The sequence below is a fragment of the Mauremys reevesii genome, linkage group 25 (assembly GCF_016161935.1).
Source record: "Mauremys reevesii isolate NIE-2019 linkage group 25, ASM1616193v1, whole genome shotgun sequence".
NCBI lineage: Eukaryota > Metazoa > Chordata > Testudines > Geoemydidae > Mauremys > Mauremys reevesii.
In genome coordinates, this window is record NC_052647.1 from 2752455 (window position 1) to 2778450 (window position 25996).

General features: G+C 41.2%; 1 protein-coding gene across 9 annotated transcripts in view; it reads left to right on the plus strand.

The window, feature by feature from the left end:
- The window catches only part of BRD4 (bromodomain containing 4), a 234194-nt gene that overhangs the window by 53295 nt on the left and 154903 nt on the right, over positions 1-25996 (plus strand). For all 9 annotated transcript variants that reach the window (XM_039514640.1, XM_039514637.1, XM_039514642.1 and 6 more), the window contains exon 2: positions 25256-25350. The gene's annotated coding sequence lies outside the window, so the exon portion shown is untranslated. The remainder of the gene's footprint in view (positions 1-25255; positions 25351-25996) is intronic.

Genomic DNA, 25996 nt, shown 5'->3' on the forward strand with positions numbered 1-25996 from the left:
GCATTCACCCACGAAAGCTCATGCTGCAAAACGTCTGTTAGTCTATAAGGTGCCACAGGATTCTTAGTCTGGTTCTGTAAAAGCAGCAAACACGGCTACCTCTCTGATACATATACAACAAGAAGATACTTATACATGCAGAGAACATGAAATGGTGGAAGTAGCCATACCAACTGTAAGAGGCCAATCAAAACTTTTTTTTTCTCCTGCTGGTGATAGCTCATCTCAATTGATTGGCCTCTTACAGTTGGTATGGCTACTTCCACCATTTCATGTTCTCTGCATGTATAAATATCTTCTTGTTGTATGTTCCAGTCTGTGCATCTGATGAAGTGGGCTGTAGCCCACAAAAGCTTATGTTCAAATAAATGTTAGTCTCTAAGGTGCCACAAGTACTCCTGTTCTTTTTGTGGATACAGACTAACATGGCTGCTACTCTGAAACCTTTACTTCCTCAGTATCCAAAGCAAAATAAAGCATTCAGCTTTCCTGCCCTGCTGTGTTCAGGTATTGTATTGCAACAGACGCTAAGCCCTGATGGGATTGGTAGGGGAAAGCCTTTATTAATCACCTAATATAAAAACTTCAGCACTTCTTAAGATTTAAAAGAATGTTTAGTTTGTACTTTTCCCCCATAACCACATCTCTTTAATGGACAGTTGTCATGGTCTTGAATCCTGTATAGATTGTTTGTTTGTCCCACTATTTGTAGATATCTGTGGGTTCCAGTTCAGGTTAGTGATCTTCACCATATATATATATTTCCTGGGACAAGTTCACATCCAGTACTGGACAAAATAAATGCTCTTCCCCTTTTCTAGGTGGGCAGGTCAGCAGACAGTGAGAACTAGAGATTGTCATTTCTGACCGGGTCACTGGGCAAGTAGGGTCAATTTCCTGCATGGGTTCAGGATTGGGCCATTCATTTCCATCTCTAGTTGGTCTGTGAAGATGTAGCTTTCTGCATCAGGTCAGGAGAGCAGTTCCACCAGGTTACCACAGAGGGTAGTGCTATGCAAAAGTCTTATCTAGCATAGCAGTTCCCCTTGTGTCAGGCTGCAGGAATTGCTTTCTTTGCTGTTGCACAAAGTCCTACCTAGGAAGTGGTTGCTTTGCAGGCTTCAGGGTTGGACCCACAATTGGGCTGTTAGTGTGTGGTGTAGAGATATTATTGCTCCTGGGGGAATTCTGTGCCAAAATATTAAAAATTCTTCACATAATATTTTTAAATTCTGCAAATTTTATTTGTCAAAATAACACTATATAATAATCATGTCAGTTTCAAGTATTTTTGTAATTTATTTCAAAATATCTGTCAGCAAGTATGTCTGTCACAATATAGACACACACACAAATTCCCCTAGGAGTGGAGAGTTAAAGAAACCCCTACGAAAACCCAGTTCTTGCTTCGCTGGCCTCTCCATCCCTTCAGCCATGGGGCCAGACACTCACACTCGCTCCCCCTAGTGCCCAGCTGAGGGCGCCCCAACCCCCCTCAAGCCCAGACACACTCACCCCCTATCTCCCAGAGCTCTCTCTCCTCCCCCCCCCGCCCAGTCCAGACACTCAGACACTAGCCTCCTAGAGCCCAGGGATCAAGAGGAAGAAACAGTCTGATGCTGGATCCCGAGCTTGCACAGAGTTTTCTGCAGGCCACCGTCTTCTTCCTGGTGCTGGGAACTGCAGCTCCTGGGAACCTGCCCCCCCTCCTCCTTCCGAGGCCTGGTCTTCTATTTGTGAGCTGGCTCTGCTGGTCCAGCGGCCTTCATCTCTGGTCGAGTGAGGAGGAAAAGATGGAATACTGTAGTAAAGAGAATTGGAAGAAGCAATAGGTTACAAGATTAACAGGGATTGTGAAGGAGGAGACAAATTACTACTTAAATACTACAGTGATGGGTACTATAGACAGCCTGAAGACAGCTGAGAATGAGAACTTGAAGTGGTGATGGGGAAAGGAATGGCAGACGAGAATATGGTGCAAGAAAGAAAGAAAGAAGTGGAGGGAGTAAGAAGGAAAGTTTAAAAAAAAAAAAAAAAAAAAAAAAGTAGGAGGTTCAAGTTTTGCATAGTGTATGCTGTTTATCTGCTCCATGATCAGTTTTCCCAGATCTTCTACTTTGGCATGCATACTGGTCATGTCATCAATGTGTTTATTTGCCAACATAAATAAAAATAGGGCTGCTTGGCTTGTATTTTTAGTTTAATCACTTTTGTAATATCTAACTTAATTGAGGGGTTCGGTTTCTGACATAATTGCTATTGTGCCTTCTATTTTGTTTCAGATTGTCAGTATTTGACAATTCTAGTGCACAGTTGTAAAATAAGGTTTCTTGCTTCCACTTGATGCAGACTATACAGTTTTTTTATAAATTATAACATTTTTCACAAAATAAATCTTGGGAATTATATACTAGTCCTTGCTTCCTGAATACATTATTTTTAGATATATAGTAATGTTTTACAGCTTTTGATCATTCCCCATGGCACAGGGTGGATTTGATTTAAACCATTAGTCAGGAAGGCTCAATTTAATCATGGATTTCCACATAAAAGTGCATTCTTGTTGGTTGTTATAACCTTAATACATATTCTTTGCAACTCAGAGATAGGTTTGCAAATGTAGGTTTCATTTTTAGAAGGTACACACTACATTTTTAAAGTGCTTTATTTTGAAAACTTTTCAGATTAGTTTTACAGCTATATCAGAAAATGAAGGATGTTTTTTTTCATTTACCAAAGGTAATTGAAGCAGATAGTTCACCTCCCTGTGACTTCATAAATATCTCCAGTTCAACAAGTTAATCATTAATATTTGGATAATTTTCTTGCCATGTTGTATTAAGAGGAGACCATCACCAGACAGACATTTAAATTGTGTTTATTTAACTACAACAACGTTATGTGTTCTGGATTTTTTTCTTCATGATATTCTATCATGCAAACATGATATTTTAACAAAACAAGCGCATGCATTTTTGAATTTAGTTAAACATTCAAGTTTTTTAAAATCAGGTTTGTTTTTGTTAAAATTGTTTTTAGCTAAAATAAGTTAATTTTTAAAATTTCATTTAAATCGACCATGTCAGCCAGGTCAGCATGAGAAAACTTAAAATATTGGCTTCTGCAGCTAACTCAGTCGTCTTCACCTTCATTTTCCTGTTTCTTCATAATGTGGAAAAGGAAAACAAGCTTTCCTTCTTTTTCAGGTCCCAAATGATTTCTCAATTTGGAATGAATTAGTCCAAAGGAAGAAAATATTCTTTCTACACCAGCAGGAGTTACTGCTGTTAAAAGTGAGATTATCACTTCAACAGTCTCTGAATCCAAGTGCCTAAGTGACTTCCACCAGTTCACTGGTGTGACTTTCTTTAAAACATCATCAGCAAACATATATTTCTTGAATGTTTCTTATTCCAAACTGGGTCTCTTTTACGGCCTGCTGCCATTATAGGTTTTCCCTTCTAGTGAGAGAATGGTATGGTAGGTCTCAAATCAGAAGGCTACACTCAAAGACCTCAAGACTTCTGGAATGTGCTGCTCAAACAGTTTCCCTTTTGTTTCTACTGCCTGTCCCTCCTTTCTCACATTTATCTCCAGACTTATTATCCTTGTCCAGATCAATTCCGCCTCCAACAATCTTATTCATTGAACTTTTTGAAACTTTGCACTTTTAGAGAGAGGTAAGTGATTGACTCTTTGTACACAAATTTGCAGATGGACAATAGGGTTGAGGTCTGTTATTTCTCACCTCTATATATTATTTATTTTAAAACATTTTTGCTGTTAACAAGCATGTTATCTGTGGAGAGACAAATCCAGTTTGAGAACTGCAAAACTAAGCCTCTCTGATGGTATCTTCTAGACTGACACGGAGTCCCATTGGGTAGCTAGAAAGATGAACCTAAATAATCTATACAGAAGCCCCTGGAATCCCATAAGATTGGGTCCCTAAACCATAAACTATTGGAACTCATTTACAAAACTTTTCTTAAACATTACATGAATATATTGTTTCATACTATAGAATTAGAATTTATAATCCCTGTTCCATAATGGAGATATCTTTGCGCTATATTGTATCTTAATTAAAACTATCTTTAGATAGGTTTTTCCTCAAAAAGCATTTTATTAAAAAAATTGATTTAAATAAAGGGTTTTTTTAAATCATTTGTATCCACCCTGACATGGCATAATTCCATTTAAAATCCTAATGTATTTTAACATTCCTACTTCCCTAATATATAGTTGTCTCAGAGAAGCTAATAATTAAAGGGTTGATATTAAATTCCCCTCATTTAGAGATCATCTGAGGCACATTAGTAAACTAGACTGGGAAAGTTAACAGTACTGCTACACCTGCCGTATCTGTTTGTTAGTTAAAGGATATCCGCCTCCAGGGTTGTCCATATCAGGCAGCTACAAGCATCTAGCCCTGTTTCCACATAGCATGCATGTGCTGAAGTCCCTTTTGTCTTCAATGGGATTTAAGCATTACCTCGACGGATTGCCGAAATGGGGCCTTGAGGGCCAGATTTTCAAAAGTTCTCAGCATCCATAATTGGAATCAGATTTTCAAAACATAATTCTTTCTTTTAGGCACCTAAAATGAAGTTGCTACTTTTTCAAAAAATGCAGTCTTTAAATGGAATCCATTGAGTGCTGAGCCTTTGAAAATCCAGCCCTATAATCTTAAAAACCTAAAACCAAACATTTCCCAGGTGGGCTTGGATAATTGCTGAATGATTTGTGCAGAATCTAAGTGGGCAGACTCTTCTAGTGGTTTAACTTGATACAACCACTGTCATTCCCCTGAGAGCAGAGAAGCACCCCTGAAATGCAGGCATTTCCTATCTTAATCCAGAAACCAAATAGTCCTGTTCAAAAAAAATGGGGGGCAGAACTTCCTGGTACCTAGTAAGAATTTTATTAGAAAAAATGCTTTATTTTTGGATTGAAAGTGTTTTAATTCTGTATTTTAATTTGAACCCTGAGCAGAGAATTAGGAGCTAAACTTGTCTTCTCATTTGAAGGAAACCAAATGATCTGAAGGCAAGAGAGGCATGGCAGAGAAACAAAAATAAAACAAAAATTTCTGAAAATACCTGGGATACCTGGTGTCTTAAAGAAAATTGTTTGAGTGAAACACTTTGAAGCATAGACATATACTGGTTGCCATAAATGGGAATTTTTACGTACTACATGATGCATGGAGTATAATTATTTAACACAGATAGTATTGGATATGTATTAATGCATGTCTTCTGATTTAATGATGTATTAATGAGTTACAGTTGTGACCCAAGACATTGCTTGTGGGTAGAGTAGAATGTGCTCATTTTAAAATGTTTTTGGTTGTTACATAGGGCTTGTGTACACTTACAGTGCTGCAGTGGCGCTGCTGTAGCACTTAGTGAAGATGCTACCAATGCTGACAGGAGAGCTTCTCTGTCTGCATAGGTACTCCACCTCTCCGAGAGGCTATAACTGTGTTGATGGGTGAAGTCCACCCATCGACATAGCATTGTCTACACCGGGGATTAGGTCAGTATTACTGTGGCGCTCAGGGTGTGGATTTTTCACACCTCGGAATAATGTAGTTATATTGACAGGGTTGGTAGTGTAGACCCAAACCTAACTGCAGTGGCTGAAAGGAATGTGACAATGTCAGTTGAGGAGTTATTCAGATGGAAGCGTGCTCAATTGACAGACACCAATCATTTGCAGAATTGGATGAAGTGCCTTCAGTCCTTTGCTTCTATGAGCACCAAAGAACCAGTTCAGTAAGATGTTGCACAAGTTTAACTGTATTTTCTGATGAGTATTGCACATTTTCTCTAGTGTTGAAAAATCTGCGCTTAAAGACCTTAATTGTGTATTTATATATAATCATTGCTTTAAAAAAGTTGCTAGAATTGTAGCTATTACAGGTCTATTGGGTCAGCACTCTGGCACATGCGGTATAAGGTGTTGGATATTAAAGACTGCCGTTGGAAATCCTGTGTTTACTGCTTTCTCACAACTAATTTTTAATTTACAGTAGTGGCTGATCCTAAGACTTCCTTTGATTGCATCAAGTTGTGCCTTGCTGTTTCATCATCTCTTGTTCTGTAATATTGGCCATTATCTTGACATCTGCACAATACTTGGGTATCTGCCATTAACCTTGTTGCACACCTGCCGCCTTAACTCCTGCATAGCCTTCATGGAAAGTGTGCTGATCAGTTTTCTGTCTATCCCTGTCTCTTTAGGTTCTTGTACAGTGCCCATCACTGTGGTATGAGTGACCTGAAAAGGTTCTATAAACTTTGAAAAACACAGATATGAGATGCTAAAAGGACGAGATTATAGGCAGGGCTGGCAGTGCCACTTACAGTTAAGGTTGTCTGACACCTTCCACTGTAAAATCTTATTTTCAGTTGCTTATAACTTCATCAGATTTTCATTATGTGGGATTAAATTTCTGAATCTAGGTCTCTGCCTCAGGTTGAATCATTTTGGAAAGTTTCAGTAAAAACAGTTGTAGCTTCAGAGAGCGAGGTTAGGGAAAAATACTGTGCTTTGCCAGTGCTTGGGAAAAAAAACCCAACCTTACAGCTGTTTTGTTAAGCTCTAGCATCTCCATTCTTTAGAGCTGAAACTTGAATTTTCTGTGAAGGAGATACTAGGGTCAGAGGTGTCACTGAAAATCCACCCAAATTCGGCCAGGATACAAGCCTCTGAAAATAACTGCACATGATCAGAAGGGGTGTGTTATAGGCTGTCAGTAAAAATCTCTGAATGTTGTTTGTGGTGGGTAGAGTCCACTGCTACAGAGCTCTGTGTCAAGTACATGGAATATGCTCCATCCCCAGTGAGCATGCTCTGTTCTGGGGCTGAGCAGGAGGTTTCCTGCAGTTAGTCTTCCTGGGTATATGGGACTGTAGCAGGGTGGACCCTGCTCCTGCTGGAAGGGGTTTAAAAAGTGGCCTGACAGGGCTTGAAAGCAGTGGCTCTCAAGGCTGAGCTGATCAGGGAAGTGGCTGCAGCTGGGGGCCACGCCCCAAACAGAGCAACAGGGCCTTATAAGAAGGCAGGGAAGCCAGGAGCCAGACAGTCTCTCTCTGGCTATAGAGAGAGATGGGCCTGGCTGCTTAGGAGCTTGAAACTAGATACCTGAGTGCAGCAGGGCTGGGGACAGGCTGAGGAGCTGGGGAGCTCCAGCCTAGACAGCCCCAGGCTGCGGCCTAGCAGTGGGCCAATAGGTACTAGGGGTTGCAGGGGGCAACCCAGGGGTAGGCCAAGGCAGCAGGTCCAAACCCAACTTTGCCTGTGATGAGTAGGCTGATACTGCAGTCTGTCCCAGAGTGTGGGGCTAGACAATGACTGGCAGTAGCCAAATACTGAGGCAAGGTAGGGATAGAGGGTGGGGGTTCCCTGAGAGAGAAAGGGAGACCCAGAGAGAGAAAGGGGTTGCTGCTAGGGGGCAGCGCCCCATGTAGAAGGGCACCGGGTCCAGGGAGGGACACGGGGGCCTACGAACAGGTGGATCACCGGCCTGCAGAGGGTGCTCCAGGGCTGGACTGGCCTAAATACAGAGAGCAACCAGCAGGAGGCGCCGCAGGGGTGAGTCGACTCGTTTACAGGGACTGTTTTGACATCAGACACTTGGAACTGAGAGCAGGGAGTTTCTCTCCTGTGCTCTGTCTCTACTAGTGCTCAGGCTGCATAGAGAAGGAAGAGGGGAAGCAGCCTGATTTGAAGGTAGAGGGTGAGCAGTGTGGAAGGAGAAACCTGAGGTAGGGACAGATGGAGTCAAGTAGGTTCTATAACCACTAGACACTGCCCTCCAGATCCCAGAACAGAAATTTGGATTCCCGAGTTCTTGCTTTCCTGTGGTGTCGGCAAATATCCATAAAACTCACTGGCAAAGTCTGTCTTTTCTGCCTCTGTGCCAGATACTCCATTGGCTTAAGTGGTAGAAGCCGTACTATGGATCTAAAGGTTCCAACTCTGCTGATGACTTTTGGGGTCACTATGGTTCCACATGATGGAATTTTTTTAGTTTGCTTTTATAAAACCTAGGAGATTATAGAAATGTTAAGATTAAGTTGGCAGCATAAAGCACTTAAGTTATGAAATGCCAGAATTGAGGTTGCCCATTCAACCTTAATTTGATCCCCCTGTGTGTGTATATTATGGTACAGTCTTTAATTATATAATACCATTTTTTCCATGGGATCATGGTCTCGTTCAATACATAGGATAGGCAATGCTTAGGGAATGAATCAGGTTATGTAGTGAATGAGGTTGTTTGTAGAAGCCCTGCCTCATTTGTTGCAGAAGCTGGAAGATGTGCAGTGAATGAAGCAAGGGTCTGCAGGAAGAAAAGGATGATCTCGTGGTTAAGGCAGTTGAATGTCACACTGCAAAACTACTCTGTCGCTGTCTCTGCCAGAATTTCTATATGATGCTGGCAAGGCACTTAAACCAAAGTTCTCTCCATTAGTCGCTGTGTTCCTCATTTCACCAGGGGCCCAACTTGAGACACCAGAGGCCTGATTTTGTTGAAGTGCTGAGCACGCTCAATTGCAACTGCAGTCAACTGGAACTGTGCTTTCAATATATTGAAGTTCTATATAATGCTAAGTATTCAGAAAAATAAGTCCCCGTGTGTTTCGTTGGACGGCCATAAGTAGTGGACACTTGATAATTTTGTTGCTATTATATGTGCGTGCCTCAGTTCTCTATCCATAACATTGGTATAATACTATTTCACCTCAAAGGGATGTTTTGAAGGTGAATGAATTAATTAGTGTTTGAGAAACATGCAAGTGCCACAGTGGTAAGTGCCATAAAGCCCTTTCGGAAATTCTGTATTCAGTGCATGGCTTGGGTGGTGTACTATAAATAAGCTCTGGGATTGCAAACTGAATTAAGATAAAAAGAAATGTAGACTAGCTGCATATTCAGTGTATTAATCTATCCTATGCAATGAAGTATGGGTCCTGTGGAAAATAGTATGTGATCTTGTAATTAAAGTCTGTATCATAATGCATAAGCCCATGACGGCTGAATTAAGGTTACACAAGCAACTTTGTGGCACTTCTTAACTATTATGGGTGACTATGCAACCCTACCCTTTTAATATTCTTTTGTGTTTAATATACAAGCTTGCCATACAGTAGACTATGTGAAAAAGGAGAGGCTGAGAGAACTGGGATTGTTTAGTCTGCAGAAGAGAAGAATGAGGGGGGATTTGATAGCTGCTTTCAACTACCTGAAAGGGGGTTCCAAAGAGGATGTATCTAGACTGTTCTCAGTGGTACCTGATGACAGAACAAGGAGTAATGGTCTCAAGCTGCAGTGGGGGAGGTTTAGGTTGGATATTAGGAAAAACTTTTTCACTCGGAGAGTGATGAAGGACTGGAATGGATTACCTAGGGAGGTGGTGGAATCTCCTTCCTTAGAGGTTTTTGCGGTCAGGCTTGACAAAGCCCTGGCTGGGATGATTTAGTTGGGAATTGGTCCTGCTTTGAGCAGGGGGTTGGACTAACTGACCTCCTGAGGTCCCTTCCAAGCCTGATATTCTATGATTCTATGACAGCAGTCATTGTGGCAAATGTGATGCCTGTCTAGATATAGCCATCATTGGCATGCCCTGCCTTCTTGACTACGTCAGGAATACTGGAGGATATTAATTTTTGTTTCAGTTCATGTCCCCTCAGCCACTGAGAATGATCTTTCTGAATTTGCTGGCTGAGACATGGGAAAAGATAGGGGCTTATTGGGAACAGCACAGTAGTTGCTGTTTGCCAGTCAGAGAAATAGGCCCACCTCAGTGGCATTCTACATGAAGGTTAGTTCATCAATCTGAACTTGGAGGTGTTTTGTGGATCACCAAGACTTTAAATTTGAAAAGGCAAATGTTTGGCCTAAAATATTTTTTTCAGGTCATTGGGAATTAGGTTTGGATTATTCTGTTGTCACAAGTACCATGTATCCTGTTATATTGTCTAAACTTGTATTCTGACTTCTCCCATTCACTTTGAAGGAATTTTATCAGGTGGGGAAATCTGCACTACTACTCTATAAAGGAAAACTGCAGTGACTAATTATAATATCTCATGTAAATAATTACCTGTGTGTGAATTTTCATCGGTTTTTAGAAACTAATGATGGGAGAGGTCCTGGAAGATTGTAGAAGGGCTAACGTATTGCCCATCTTAGAAAAAGAAAGAGCTGGGGAACTATAGACCAGTCAGCCTGACTTTGATGCCTGGGAAGTTTACTAGACTGATGTTACAAAAGATTCAATTTGTGAATACTTGGGGGATGAAGGGGTAATCACTAGCCCCCCATTGTGTGTTTACCAAGAACAAATCATGCCAAATCAGCTTGATTTCATCCTTTGACAGAGTAACTGATTTAGAGGATGGGGGAACGGAGTGGACATAATATACCTGGACTTCAGCAAGGCTTTTGACAGTCCCACATGACATTTTGATAAGTAAGCTGGAGAAATGTGGGCTTGACAGAACTACCATTAAGTGGATACACGATTAGTTAAGCCAGCCGCAAACAAAGAGTAACCATTAATGGAATTATGTCAGATTGGAAGTTCTAAAGTGGGGTTCCACAGGGATCTGCTCGAGGTGTGGTATTGTTTAACATCTTTATTAATGACCTGGATGTAGGTATAGAGAGCATACTGATCAAGTTTGCAGATGACACAAAGCTTGGGGGGGGGGGGCAAGGGGAGTTGCCAGAACTTTGGAGGATAGAGCTAAAGTTCAGAGAGATCTTGATAAATTGGAGAACTGGACTATAGATGACAAACTGAAATTCAGCAAAGACTGAGGTAAGGTGCTACACTTAAGGAAGAAAAACCAAACACACAAATACAGAATGAGGAAAACTGGTTTGGCAGCCACACTGCTGAGAAGGATCTGGGAGTTTGTGATGGATCACAACCTCAACATGAGTCAGCAATGCGCTGCTCTTGCTCTCCCTCTTCTCCCCCCTGCCTTCCCCCCCCCCCCCCCCCCCCCCAAAAAAAAAGCAAACACAGTTTTAGGTTGCGTTAATGGAGACCTAGCATGCAACTCACAGGGGTGATAGTACCGCTCTATTCAGCGCTGGTTAGGCCTCAGCTGGAGTACTGTGTCCTATTTTGGTCACCGATGCATAGAAAGGACGTAGCGAAACTGGAAAGGATCCAGAGGCAAGTGACAAATGATCAAAGGGATGAAATGTAAGCCATTTGAACAAAGGCTGAAAGAACGGGGTGTGTTTAGTTTGAAAAGGACGGATTGCATTCTCAAATGGAGTGTCTGTTCCAACTACCACAAGGCAAGCTCTGAGAGCAGCCTTCATTCTCTAGACTAGTACAGCACTTCTTTTTAGGACAACAAGGTTCTCTAGACAAAAGATGGGCATATTTTATGACAGTGTCTGCTTTTTGTTATTGGTTTTGACTGATTCAGGATTAGCTGGCCTTGTAAATTAAGGCAGTGATTATAACAATCTTCCATGCAACTAAAGCAAGAATTGGAAACCACAAACACTTGTATGTAAGGAGGTACCAACCCGAATAAGGTCTTTCAGTTCTCTCATTTTGACGTTAAATGTGGAAGGAAATTCTCTTAAGGGTGAGGAGCTGGATAGTAGATCATTGTGCTGGAGGTAATGTCCCTATAAAGGGCTTGTCTGTGCTTAAAATACTACAGCGTCAGAGCTGCAGCACTTCAGCCTAGGCACTACCTATGCCAATGAGAGGGATTCTCCTGTCAGTGTAGGTAATCTATCTCCCTGAGAGGCGGTAGCTAAGTCGACCGAAGAATTCTTCCATCAACCTTAAGCTATTAATACAGGGACTTAGGTCCTCTTAACTGCGCCACTGAGCGACATGTTTTTTTTTTCCACACCCCTGAGCGACATGATTATGCCGACCTAATTTTCCAGTGTAAACAAGGGCTGATATGCTTCTACCCCGATATAATGCAACCCGATATAACAAGAATTCGGATATAATGCGGTAAAGCAGTGCTCCAGTGGGGCGGGGCTGCGCACTGGGGGGATCAAAGCAAGTTCACTATAACATGGTTTCACCTATAATGCGGTAAGATTTTTTTTTTGGCTCCCAAGGACAGCATTATATTGGGGTAGAGGTGTACTAGTGTGTTGTAATATTTCTTTCAGACTCTGCTATTCTGTTTCAAGTTCTGTGCATTCACACTTACAACTTCTGAGGCTGTGCATTGTGTCTAGTGCATTTAATTGTGTAACTGTGAATAGCCATTCTTGCTCCAAGAAACAAAGGGAGTTCTTAAAAGTTACCTTAGGATATGTCTACGCTGGCAAGTTTCTGCACAACAAGTTATACCACTTTTATTAAAGCGCTGGAATTAACCCGCTGTTGCGTGTTCCTTGTGACAGTGGAGCACATCCACATTAGTAGCTCTTGCAATGGCAGAGTGCATTGTGGTAGCTATCCCACTGTGCAACTGGCTGCAGGATGCTTTGGGATGGGTTTGCAGTGCCTCATGGGGCAGGCACAGCATCACACGATGCAGGTTTCCTAATCCCATTGTTCCATGTTGCCAGCTGCTTTTCAACTGAAGTGGGGTGGAGGGAGTGTGTGTGACGGGTGTGTGTGTGTGTGTATGGAGGGGGGAGAGAGACTGTATGTTTTGGGGGACAGTGTGTATGTCAGTATCCTAAGAACATAAGAACGGCCGTACCGGGTCAGACCAAAGGTCCATCTAGCCCAGTATCTGTCTACCGACCCTGGCCAATGCCAGGTGCCCCAGAGGGAGTGAACCTAACAGGTTCACTCCCTCTCTCCAAGTGATCTCTCTCCTGCCATCCATCTGCACCCTCTGACAAACAGAGTCTAGGGACACCATTCCTTACCCATCCTGGCTAGTAGCCATTAATGGACTCAACCTCCATGAATTTATCCAGTTCTCTTTTAAACGCTGTTATAGTCCTAGCCTTCACGACCTCCTCAGGTAAGGGGTTCCACAAGTTGACTGTGCGCTGTTTGAAGAAGATCTTCCTTTTATTTGTTTTAAACCTGCCTATTAATTTCATTTGGTGACCCCTAGTTCTTGTATTATGGGAATAAGTAAATAATTTTTCCTTATCTACTTTCTCCACACCACTCATGATTTTATATACCTCTATCATATCCCCCCATTAGTCTCCTCTTTTCCAAGCTGAAGAGTCCTAGCCTCTTTAATCTCTCCTCATATGGGACCTTTTCCAAACCCCTAATCATTTTAGTTGCCCTTCTCTGAACCTTTTCTAGTGCCAGTATATCTTCTTGAGATGAGGAGACCACATCTGTACGCAGTATTCAAGATGCGAGTCTACCATCGATTTATATAAGGACAATAATATAGTCTCTTTCTTATTTTCTGTCCCCTTTTTAATGATTCCTAACACCCTGTTTGCTTTTTTGACCGCCTCTGCACACTGCATGGACATCTTCAGAGAACTAGCTATGATGACTCCAAGATCTTTTTCTTGTTTCGTTGTAGCTAAATTAGCCCCCATCATATTGTATGTATAGTTGGGGCTATTTTTTCCAATGTGCATTACTTTACATTTATCCACTTTAAATTTCATTTGCCATTTTGTTGCCCAATCACTTAGGCCATGGCTACACTTGCAAATTTGCAGCGCTGCAGCAGGGTGTGAAAACACACCCTCTCCAGCGCTGCAAATTGCGGCGCTGCAAAGCGCCAGTGTGGTCAAAGCCCCAGCGCTGGGAGCGCGGCTCCCAGCGCTGTACGTTATTCCCCACAGGGAGGTGGAGTACGGACAGCGCTGGGAGAGCTCTCTCCCAGCGCTGGCGCTTTGACTACACTTAGCGCTTCAAAGCGCTGCCGCGGCAGCGCTTTGAAGTGCAAGTATAGCCATAGCCTTAGTTTTGTGAGATCTTTTTGAAGTTCTTCACAGTCTGCTTTGGTCTTAACTGTCTTGAGTAGTTTAGTATCATCTGCAAACTTTGTCTTGTAAATTCAGACAGCGGCAGGAAGCAACCAGTCCTGAGGCAGGGGAAGGGGGAACCCCAGATCAGCAGTAGGCTGAGCGGGCTGGTGGCGTGAGATCAACATTTTAATTTAATTTTAAATGAAGCTTCTTAAACATTTTGAAAACCTTGTTTATTTTACATTACAACACTGGTTTGTTATATTATATATAGACTTGTAGAGAGAGAGAGAGACCTTCTAAAAAACATTAAAGTGTATTACCGGCACGCAAAACCTTAAATTAGAGGGAATAAATGAAGATTCGGCACACCACTTCTGAAAGGTTGCCGACCCTTGGTCTAAACCATCACAGATGGCTCTCCAGCCTCCTTTTGAAAACCTCCAGTGAAGAAGCTTCCACACCCTCCCAAGGCAGTCTGTTCCAGTGTCCTACTGTTTTTACAGTTAAGAAGTTTTTCCTGAGATTTGTTTCCTTGAGGCAACAAATTAGACTCCTTGTGATATTTGAGTCAGATCATAGTGTAGGTTAATATGCAGAGCTCCTTTGTTGTAGTTCTTTGTGGAGTAGCAGGATTAGCTTGCTGGGAGAATAGAAAGGAGCTCATGAAACAGAAAGGAGTGCTTTAATCTACATGACCTGCAAGTAATTCAGTGGTGACTCTTAAGCTGTATAAATCTGTCTGGGTGGGAAGTTCTATTTTTGGAAATAGTTAAATTAGACCTTCTTTGTTGGGGAATGTATGTAGTCTTGCTAATGTTTCTGCTCAGATTGTGATGTCCTGTGTGTGTTTACACCTGATTAGTTTTCAGAGTGGTAGCTGTGTTAGTCTATATCAGCAAAAACAATGAGGAGTCCTTGTGGCACCTTAGAGACTACTAACACATTTATTTAGGCATAAACTTTTGTGGGCTAAAACCCACTTCATCAGATGCATGGAGTGAAAAATACAGTAAGCGGAATATGTATCACGGCACATGGAAAAGATGAGAGTTGCCTTACCAAGTGGGGGATCAGTGAATATAGTGAGAAGCAATCAGTTGTTCTCTGTGTAGTGATGTGGGAGGAGGCGGAAAGCTCCATAAAGTCAGTTGAACGACACAAATTGTTCTGTAAGAGAAACAGTTACATTTAAAACATTATTTAGGAGATTGTATAGGATACTAGCACCATTAAACACTTTCTTGACAAATGAACTTTTTTCAGGTGTGTTTGGTTCTCAGAGTTCTCTGTGGAAAATAGAATATAATTAGTGTAATACAGATCATTATATGGCTCTGAAGGAGGTTATTAAAATTTCCATTGTTCGTTGTTTTGCTATTTTACTATATTTTATTACTACTATTTTACTATATAAACTAGAAAGCCATAATGAAGCCGCTGGTGGGTCAGGTGTGATCCACAATTCTTTAATTTGGCCCAGTGCCTTAATCTTTATGAAGAAGTAGCTTGCAGAGACTACAGGTCCTATTGTGTTGGACCATGCTATCCAAGCAGACCACCTGTAGCTTGGACAAACATGGAGCATTACATGCTGGGAACTAAAATCTGTTTTGTCTCCCTATTAATAAACATTGTAATCTGCCCCATTTTAAGCAAACCCCAGGGCTCCTATTGAAGTTGCCAGTGCAGCCTACAGTTGTCCAAAGAATGGGTTCCTGTATAAAATCTTTAACATAAATTGCTAAGGTAACACTAGTTTCTGACTTCAAAGGATATTCCACTTAAACCTTGCTAAACAGTTTTATTTTAGTTAATTACTAATTTAAAAAAATCAGGATACTGCTTTATTTACCGTTCCCATTTGTTGCAGTTAAATAATGAAGACTGCCAAATTCTGTTTGTTTATTATTCATAGTGGTCTTAGGCAAGGTCTTCATAAGAAACTTTTGTCGATCTAGTAATGATAGCAAGGGGTGTGAGTTTTTTGCAACATCTTTCAAACAGTATGCATTTTAATACAACCATATGTAAAGGTACACATCTTGGAACAAAAAAAGTAGGCCATACTTACAGGACTGGAGATTACCACGACACACAAGTCCTTTTCAATCAGTTGAACATGCGCTTGCAGTATGAAGCTATGCTAGTAAGACTAAAGCAATCTTTGGATGCATAAACAGGAATCTCGAGTAGGAATATAGATTACGCTGCCCTTTTTGGCACTGCTGTGACAGCTGCTGGAATCTTGTGTCCAGTTTTGGTGGTACACTTCAGGAAGTATGTTGATAAATTGGAGAGTGTTCAGAGAAGAGCCACGAGAATGATTGATAGGATTGGAAAACATGCCTTATAGTAAGAGACTCATGGAACTCAAACTAGTTTGCTTAACAAAAAGGTTTAAGGGGTGATGTGATCAGTCTGAGGAACAAATATTTAATAGTGACTTATCAGTCTAGCAGACAAAGGTATAACAAGATCCATTGTGTGGAAGCTGAAGCTGGACATATTCAGACTGGAGATAAAGTGTAGATTTTTAACAATGAGGGTAGTTAATCATTGGAAGAATTTACTTGGGGTTGTGCTGGATTCTCCGCACTGGCAATTTTAAAATCAAGGTTGGATGTTTTCTAATAGATCTACACTAGTTCAAAGAGGATATATTTCAGAGAAGTTCTACACTCTATACTAGTAAGTACTGGTGGACATGCAGTTATACTGACCTAAAAATGCCTTTGCCAGTAAAGCTCATTTTGCTCAAGGAACTGGGAAAAGCTATACTAATGAAAGCAAAGTATTTCTTACCAATATAAGCTATGTGTATGCTAGGAAGGTTTGTCAATACAACGACCGTATTTTCCGGCGTATAAGACGACTGGGCGTATAAGACGACCCCCTAATTTTCCAGTTAAAACATAGTTTTGGCCTATACTCGCTGTATAAGACTACCCCCCCTTCCGAGGCAACACCATTTAATAACATCAGATTTGATTTAAATAATTTTAATTAAAATGGTTTTGACTTACCGGTACTTAAAATCCTTCAAAATCCTCATCATGTTCATCCTCTGACATCATAAGTTCATCAATGACATCTTGTGGTATATTTGTAAGACAGTCATCATATGGATCTAATTCCGAATCAGATGGTGTGGCTTCAGCTTCGGCTTCCCCTTCATCTTGCCACAAGAAGTTGTCCTCCATACCATCCAAAGAATTTGATATGCCACACTTCTTGAAAGACTTGATTACTGTTTCTGCATCAATATCATTCCAGGCTTTTATGACAAAGTTACACAAAACATCCAATTGTGGCGCACGCATGTTTCCTCCTTTTGTGAATGACTTTTCGCCGCTAACCATCCACTCATTCCACTGTTCTCGAATGCGATCTTTAAATGACTTGTTTAGGCACACATCCAGTGGCTGTACCAGTGATGTCAATCCTGCAGGAATAACTGCCGCATCTGTGTTTATTCTTGCCAGCCTTTTCTTTGTGCTGGTAGTTAAATGAGCCTTGAACATATCCCACACCAGTAGGCTACGTTCTTGACGAAGACCACCTGGTCGCCTACTCCATACATTATCAAGCCATAGCTTTACCCCTTCTTCATCCATCCAGCCTTTTTCATTCACATGTACAAAAACTCCAACAGGGAACTTGATTTTCGGCATTGTTTTTCTTTTAAAAATAATCATTGGTCTTAATTTGGCGCCATCAGCTGTACATGCTAGTACCACTGTAAAACTGGACTTCTCATGTCCTGTTTTAATTAACACTGTTTTTGCACCTTTTGGATTAACAGTTTTATTTCCAACCATATCGAAATTCATAGGAGTTTCATCCATATTTCCAATCTGATTTAACACATAGCCATGTTTCTTAAGCTGTTGTATTACATATCGATGGAAAAGACTTACTTTGCCATCGAGATCTGCAGGTAATTTTTGTGCAATTCTGGTCTTTTGCCTCAGTACCAGACTATGCCTTTCCAAGAACCTAGTACACCAGGATACAGTGGCCTTAAATCCTTTGCTGTGATCTGGGTTAGATTTGGCCCACTGAAGTGCAAACATACGTATTTTGTTTCGTGTCACTACATAACCATTTTGACGATGCTCATGCACCATGTCTGCTACGTGCTTTTCAAGTTCTGACCAATGTGGGCTGCCTCTTCTTAATGCACACTTACTCCTTGGCATACTCTTTAATGCATCTTCATTTGCTTTCCAGTCTCGGACCATCTTTTCTGTTACTCCATATTGACTTGCAGCAGCACAGTTATTATGTTCCTTGGCAAAGTTTACAACTTTCAGCTTGAAACTGGCTTCAAATTTCCTTCTTCTTGCTGGAGCCATGATGGGGCCGCTGGATGTGCGGTAATACAGTTAGTGATGAGCTGCCAAAATCTTAGGAACCGGTTCCCTACTGGGTCACTGAAACAAACATTGTGGCTGGATTTTTAAATGAACTATGTAATTTTGACCATTAGTAACACTTACAGCTACACAAGCTAACAGATGAGAGTAACCACATTTCATGATTCAAAGCATGGCATGATTTTTTTTATCACTTGAGAATGTGGGGTTAGGAAGGAATTTCTCATATGCAGAATTGGGGTTGTTGACATTTAATTTTGGGGGTTTTTGGAGTGGGGGGAAAGAGGGACAGTCACTTTTCTCTTCAGTATCTGATACTGAACACTATTGGAAGAAACTGAATGCTGAATTGCCTGCGCCAATAGATCTGTTCTAAGTTCCTTTGGTATAACTGTCACTGTTTATTTGCAATACAATACACAGTGCCTGAATTCCCTGCATACCAAATATATCTTAAGTAATGTTTATTTTGTTTATACAATAACGATGATTTTGTCATGCAGTTTATTTATAAAATGGTTTTGCTGCAACTGCCTTGATTGCAGTGAAAATAGTTAAAACAGTCTCCTCAGCTTTTATGGCTGAGGACTCAGGCTTTATTGCAACCCAGGATCTGGGTTGTAACTCAGGATCTTTATTGTAACCAGCTCTGAGGTTAGCGCCGCAGGTAAGCTGTCCTGCCCCGTCCCCCTCCCCCACACGCCCGACGCCGGAGCCGCAGCCGCGGGGCCCGGCTCCCGTCGGCGCCGGGAACGCAGCCGCGCGGGCCGGCTCGGGCCGACGCCGGAGCCGCAGCCGCGGGGCCCGGCTCCCTGGGCCGACGCCGGAGCCGCGGGTAAGCCGTCCCACCCCCTCCCCGTCCCCCACACGCCCGGCTTACCTGCCCACTCCTTTTTTCAGGCTTCCCGCGAACATTTGATTCGCGGGAAGCCGGGGAAGGGGAGGAGAAGGAGGGCGGAGCGTTCAGGGGAGCAGTGTCATCTATTAAGCCTGCTCGGATTGGCTGAGTCAGAGAGGCAGGCTATTACTACCTTTGCCAATCCGAGCAGGCTTTGTATGCATTAATGGCATATAGCAGAGAGACGCCTCCCAGGATTGGCTGTTTATACCCGGCGTATAAGACGACCCCCGATTTTTGTGTTTTTTTTTAAGTTTAAAAAGTCATCTTATACGCCGGAAAATACGGTATATTGAAACTTTTTCTAGTGTAGACTTTGGCCTTACTTTCTGATTCTTGGTGTGAAATATTTTTTAAACATTGCAGAGGATTAGTTTTGTTTAAAAACAGTTGGAAGTTTAAAATCATGGAAACAATCTGATTAGTCTTACCTTTTTCTTAATAAAAACTGAGGCTCACTTTTTCCAACCTGACCGTGCTTTTGCCTATTCTTTGCCAACCCTTTCACCTCATATTTCTGCTCAAGCCCTAACTTTGATATACATTTTATTCATGGGGTTTAAAATATTAGGACTGAATTCCCGCGCACCCGTCCCCCATTAGTTACTAACAATGTTAAACTCAAAATGGACAAATCCTGTTTTGAGAGAATCTGCTCTTGCTATTTATTCTCCTGCTAAATTGCAATTTTACATTTGACATACTCAGGCCCACTGTAACTCACTGTATCTGACTTCCCCTCTCCTTTCTGTTATACCCACAGCTGTTGTATCTTTTCTTCAATTAGTTCATAAACTCTTTGATGCAGGGACTACTGTACAATACCTAGCATGATTGGGCTGATGCTTATTTGTGTCCCAGGTGCTACTAGGACTGTTCTTATGAAACGAAGTATCTTGTTTTTCAAGTAACAGTGCAGTGCGGAATAATGGAAGGTTACAAAATATAATAATGAGGAAAACCCTAAACTAATACCACAGTATGACTGAGAATTTAAACTAGTCAGGTATTAACATGGCTACCAGTCTTTCAAATTGTGTAGGTGTTAGAGGCACATTAGAATATTTTAGGGACAGATGGATTGAGAACAAGAGGGGAAAAAATTAAAATGTTACTTCTGGTAATGAAATGGAAACAAATGTATTTTGTCCATGAAATCAAGGTCATTTGTTTTTTCTTTGACTGTTTTCTTCTACCTTCTGTTTTAAAAAAATCTATGTTTAGCATACCCCTCCCCCACTGTGTGCCTCACCCCAGAAAAGTTAAATAGCTCTTAAAGGAATCCGTTTGAAGCAAGTAACAGAGTCCTTTCAGTAGACAGCCTCTTATAAAAGCCTTGTCATGCAGGGACCACAGATGTGAAAGAATCCTCTTAATTCTTATATAGTACATTAAAGGCCTTAATGACTGTCACTGACTCTGAGTTAAGTCAACAAAAACTATTTTTACAAAACAAATGGGTTACTGGAAATATGACAGTAATCTTAATGTGAGTGAATGGTGTAGCATTTCATTTAATCAGTTAAGCAAATTGTGATTGAGCACTATATTAATATATATATCAGAGGGATAGCTGTGTTAGTCTGGACCTGTAAAAAGTGACAGAGTCCTGTGGCACCTTATGCTCCAATACATTTGTTAGTCTATAAGCTTTTGTGGGTGAATACCCACTTCGTCAGATGCAGCTATATTAATATATGTAATTTATAGAATCAGTGAAATAAGCTTATTAATGGGAGGAATTCTTGCAATTTAGCACTTTCTAATATTCTGTGAAATGTTTCTCTGTTGCAGCTTTTATGGTCAGTAGAGGAACCAAAGGTAGCTGAAAGAATAATTCTGTGGTTTAGTTTTTAGTAATGCAGATAGTAATCCAGGCAGGTAATAACCACTGGGGAGAGTCAGTAGGCTCAAAGAACGAGGAATACTTGTGGCACCTTAGAGACTAACAAATTTATTTGAGCATAAGCTTTCGTGGGCTAAAACTCACTTCATCGGATCCATGCAGTGAAAAATACAGTAGGAAGATTATATATACACAGAGAACATGAAATGGATGGGTGTTGCCATACCAGCTATAAAGAGACTAATCAATTAAGGTGGGCTATTATCAGCAGGAGGAGAAAAAAAAAGTTTGTAGTGATAATCAGGATGGCCCATTTCCAACAGTTGACAAGAAAGTGTGAGTAACAGTAGGGGAAAAATTAGCATGGGGAAATAGTTTTTACTTTGAGAGTGGATGGGTCATTACACAGTCTTTATTCAAGCCTAATTTAATGGGGTCTAGTTTGCAAATTAATTCCAATTCTGCAGTTTCTCGCTGGAGTCTGTTTTTGAAGTTTTTTTGTTGGAGAATTGCGACTTTTAGGTCTGTAATTGAGTGACTAGGGAGGTTGAAGTGTTCTCCGACAGGTTTTTGAATGTTATAATTCTTGAGGTCTGATTTGTGTCCATCATTGGCATCATCCTGCAAGGATAAGTATATTGGTCCGTCGATGCCGCAACTCCACCTTTTGCAATAACACTTCAGGTATCAAAAGGACTTACTGGTGATTGCTGAACCAGATTCTCCATTGCTGGCAGGTACTGTGTGTGTCTTGGTCTCCAGACCCTTATACATCCTGGTACCGTTGCCTCCCTTTTCACTTGGAGCTCCCCCATTACAGGAAGAATAGGACAATGATGAAGACCTCCCTTCAGTACCATCATTTTCTGTTTAGGATTCTTCTACTTTCCCATATATGAATCCCCTTTCCTCCTCATTTCTTCTGAGAGCAATCCTGGATTCCACTCCCTTTTCCCTGTGGTCTATAGAAATCTACAAAATCATGACTGGTGTGGAGAAAGTAAATAAGGAAGTGCTATTTACTACTTCTCATAACACAAGAACTAGGGGTCACTAAATGAAATTAATAGAAAGGTTTAAAACAAACAAAAGGAAGTATTTTTTCACACAATGCATGGTCAACCTGTGGAGCTCCTTGCCAGAGGATGTTGTGAAGGCCAAGACTATAACAAGGTTCAGAAAATAACTAGATAAGTTCAGGGAGGGTAGGTCCATCAATGGCTATTAGCCAGGATGGGCAGGGATGTTGTCTCTGACCTCTGTTTGCCAGAAGCTGGGAATGGACGACAGGGTGGATCACTTGATGATTACCTGTTTATTCCCTCTGGGGCACCTGGCATTGGCCACTGTCGGAAGACAGGATACCGGGCTAGATGGACCTTTGGTCTGACCCAGTATGGCTGTTCTTGTGGATTCCACTTCATTCCTCCTATGGTCCTCGGTGGCCATATTGGGTTTCCTGGACAACGTATTGCCAGCATTTTCCAGGGCCCTGACCTTCTTGTGTTGGGGTGATAGGGAGACTCAAGCTGCTTCTCCTCAGCAACAGAAGGAAATGTTCAAAGATCAAGAGACTTGAGCGGATAAAGTAGCTACTCCTCAGAGTACCATCTTGTCGTCTTCACTGGATAAGCTGGTAACACCGCCTCCTCAGTCTATAATTGATGATTTTTGGCAGTTTTAAGACCTCTTTAAATGGGTGGTAGACTCTCTACATATAGCTCTTGAAGAGGTCAAAGAATCGTAACACAAGCTGCTGGATATTCACTTTGACACCATCCAGGGTTGAAAAACATTTGGCAAACCCCGGTTACAGTAACATCCACGCTGTAAGAGATCCAATAAAAGTATTATGTTCCTACCAATCTACTGGAATTCTTTGAGGGGGTCAACAAGCATGCGGTCAAAGGAGATCCAGTGGATATAGTGTATTTAGATTTTCAGAAAGCCTTTGACAAGGTCCATTCACAAAGGCTCTTTAACAAAATAAGCAGTCATGGGATAAGATGGAAGGTTCTCCCATGGATTGATAACTGGTTAAAAGATAGGAAACAAAGGGTAAGAATAAATGGTCAGTTTTTCAGAATGGAGAGAGATAGTGGTGTCTCCCAGGGATCTGTACTGGGCCCACTCTTATTTTACATATTCATAAACGATCTGGAAAAAAGGGTAAACAGTGAGGTGGCAAAATTTGCAGATACAAAACTACTCAAGATAAAGTCCCAGGCACGCTGCGAAGAGCTACAAAAGGATCTCACAAAACTGGGTAACAAAATGGCAGATGAAATTTAATATTGATAAATGTAAAGTAATGCACATTGGAAAACATAATCCTAACTTTACTTATACAATGATGGGGTCCAAATTAGCTGTTACCACTCAAAAAAGAGATCTTGGAGTCATTGTGGATTCTGAAATCATCCACTTAGTGTGCAGCGGCAGTCAAAAAAGAGAAAAGAATGTTGGGAATCATCAAGAAAGGGACAGATAAGAAGACAGAAAATATATTATCTCTATATAAATCCATGGTATGCCCACACCTTGAATACTGCGTGCAGATGTGGTCGCCCCATCTCCAAAAAGATATATTGGAAAAGGTTCAGAAAAGGGCAACAAAAATGATTAGGAGTATAGAATGGCTTCTTTATGAGGAGAGATTAATAAGATTGGGACATTTCAGCTTGGAAAAGAGGCGACTATAGGGGGATGTGATAGAGGTCTATAAAATCATGAGTGGTATAGAGAAAGAAAATAAGGAAGTGTTATTTACTCCTCATAATACAAGAACAAGGGGCCACCAAATGAAATTAATAGGTATCAGGTTTAAAACAACACAAGAAAGTATTTTTTCATGCAATGCATTGTCAACCTCTGGGACTCCTTGCCAGAGGATGTTGTGAAAGCCAGTACTATAACGTGGTTCAAAAGGGAGCTAGATAGATTCATAGAATATCAGGGTTGCAAGGGACCTCAGGAGGTCATTTAGTCCAACCTCCTGCTCAAAGCAGGACCAATTTCCAACTAAATCATCCCAGCCGGGGCTTCATCTTAGTTTAATCTAGTGACTACAACTTCCCAGTTTTGACTGAAATGTGAATTAAAATCACATACCAGCATCTTTGGAACCTGCTTATCTCCATTTGTTCCTATTTAAAGATGGTCTGGTTCTAACTTCCAAGATTTTCTTTCTTTGAGAATTCAGTTGCAAATGAAGGATGGACTTTTTAGAAGAGACAGTCTGAAAGGATATTCATAGTCCAATCCAGCAGTTGGATGGTGAAGTATGCCATAATATGTTGGAATGGAGCATGTAACTGCTGGTAGAAAGTAATTTTTCATTGGAGAAGCATACATTTTGTGCTCTGCTTTATCAGACAACTGAAAAGCACCATGAACAATGCTGTAGATGCCTGTTATGCTTTCCTCTGACATCTGTTAAATAGCAGTGTTTTAAATAATTTTTTGTATGTCTTGGGAAGGGGAAGTTGATATGCAAGTTGTAAACATAAGTAGGATGGCCGATGACTCTAAAATGGAGTAGTAACTTCCCTTAATAAAATTATATTCCAGGATGTATTTTTCGTAAGAATGTCTTGCATTGCATTGCATTGCATTGCATTGCAATGTCTGGCAAAAGTTGACCATAAGATTAAATTAAGGAGTCCTGTCCAGGTCTGTGATACCCTTCATTGTTGACAGTTGTATTGCAGGTGGCCTACACAATTTCTTTTTTCCACCTGGGTTTCACAATTGTTGATATCAATACCATTTCCAGCTGATGAAGGACATGACTTTACTTGTTTTAATTCCTAACTTGTGTTCACTCTGGTCATGAAATTACAAAGATAATAAACTTCAAAAAATAACTAGGTAAATTCATGGAGGATAAGTCTATCAATGGCTATTAGCCAGGATGGGCAGGGATGGTGTCCCTAACCTCTGTTTGCCACAAGCTGGGAATGAGCAATAGGGAATGGATTGGTTCATTTTCTCTGGGACACCTGGTATTGCCCACTGTCAGAAGACAGGATACTGGGCTAGACGACCTTTGGTCTGACCCACTATGGCCGTTCTTACGTTCACTTTTTGTGTGTTGGAGTACAGTTTTAAATACCTCTCTAAAGGGTATGGCACAGGTCCTGGGATGGAGAAACTTAATTTGTCTTGGGATCTTTAGGTCTAATACTAATGTAATATACACCTTTTTTTTCAATCCAGATCTTTCTTTCAATAATAAAAGCTGCAGAAATGAAGGTGAGAGGGTAACAACTGTGAAGAAAAACAGAACACACAAGGGTCATCTCTGCTTCAAGGTAACTATCATCATACATTTTACTTCCTTGTGAGTCAGGATGACATGACTTTCAGGCTGGATTATTTTTCAATTGTGTTTTAGGGCATACAGCATGTCTGCAGGACCTTATGGAGGGTCTCAACTCATACCTTGAGGTTATGGCATAGCAGGCTTTTTTCGTGGTAGTGATGGGAAATTAAACCAATTACAACAATCTTTTTTTAGTGCAGTTGTGTATAAATCTGAGCTTGTCATATCCTCTCAGGTCTGGTTTACACTTAATAGTTAAGTCAGCATACTTACAGTACTCAGGGATGCGAAAAATTAACCAGTGGAAGAATTCTTCAGTTGACCAAGCTATTGCCACTTGGGGAAGTGGATTGCCTACATCAATGGGAAAAATCCCTTCTGTTGTTCTGAGACATACTATGATACTGCAGCGCAATGGCGCTGTGCCACTGTAATACCTGTAGCGTAGACCTGGCCTTAGTAACCTTGTGTTCAAGTGTTTGCTCATGTTTGTTCCAATTAGATGTGTGCGCACCATGTGCACAGTCGCTGGAAGGTTTTTCCCCCTATTAGTACCCATTGGGTCAGCTCAGGCGCCCCCTGGAGTCACACCTTCATGGCTCCGCATATAGGGCCCTGCTGACCCACTGCCTCTC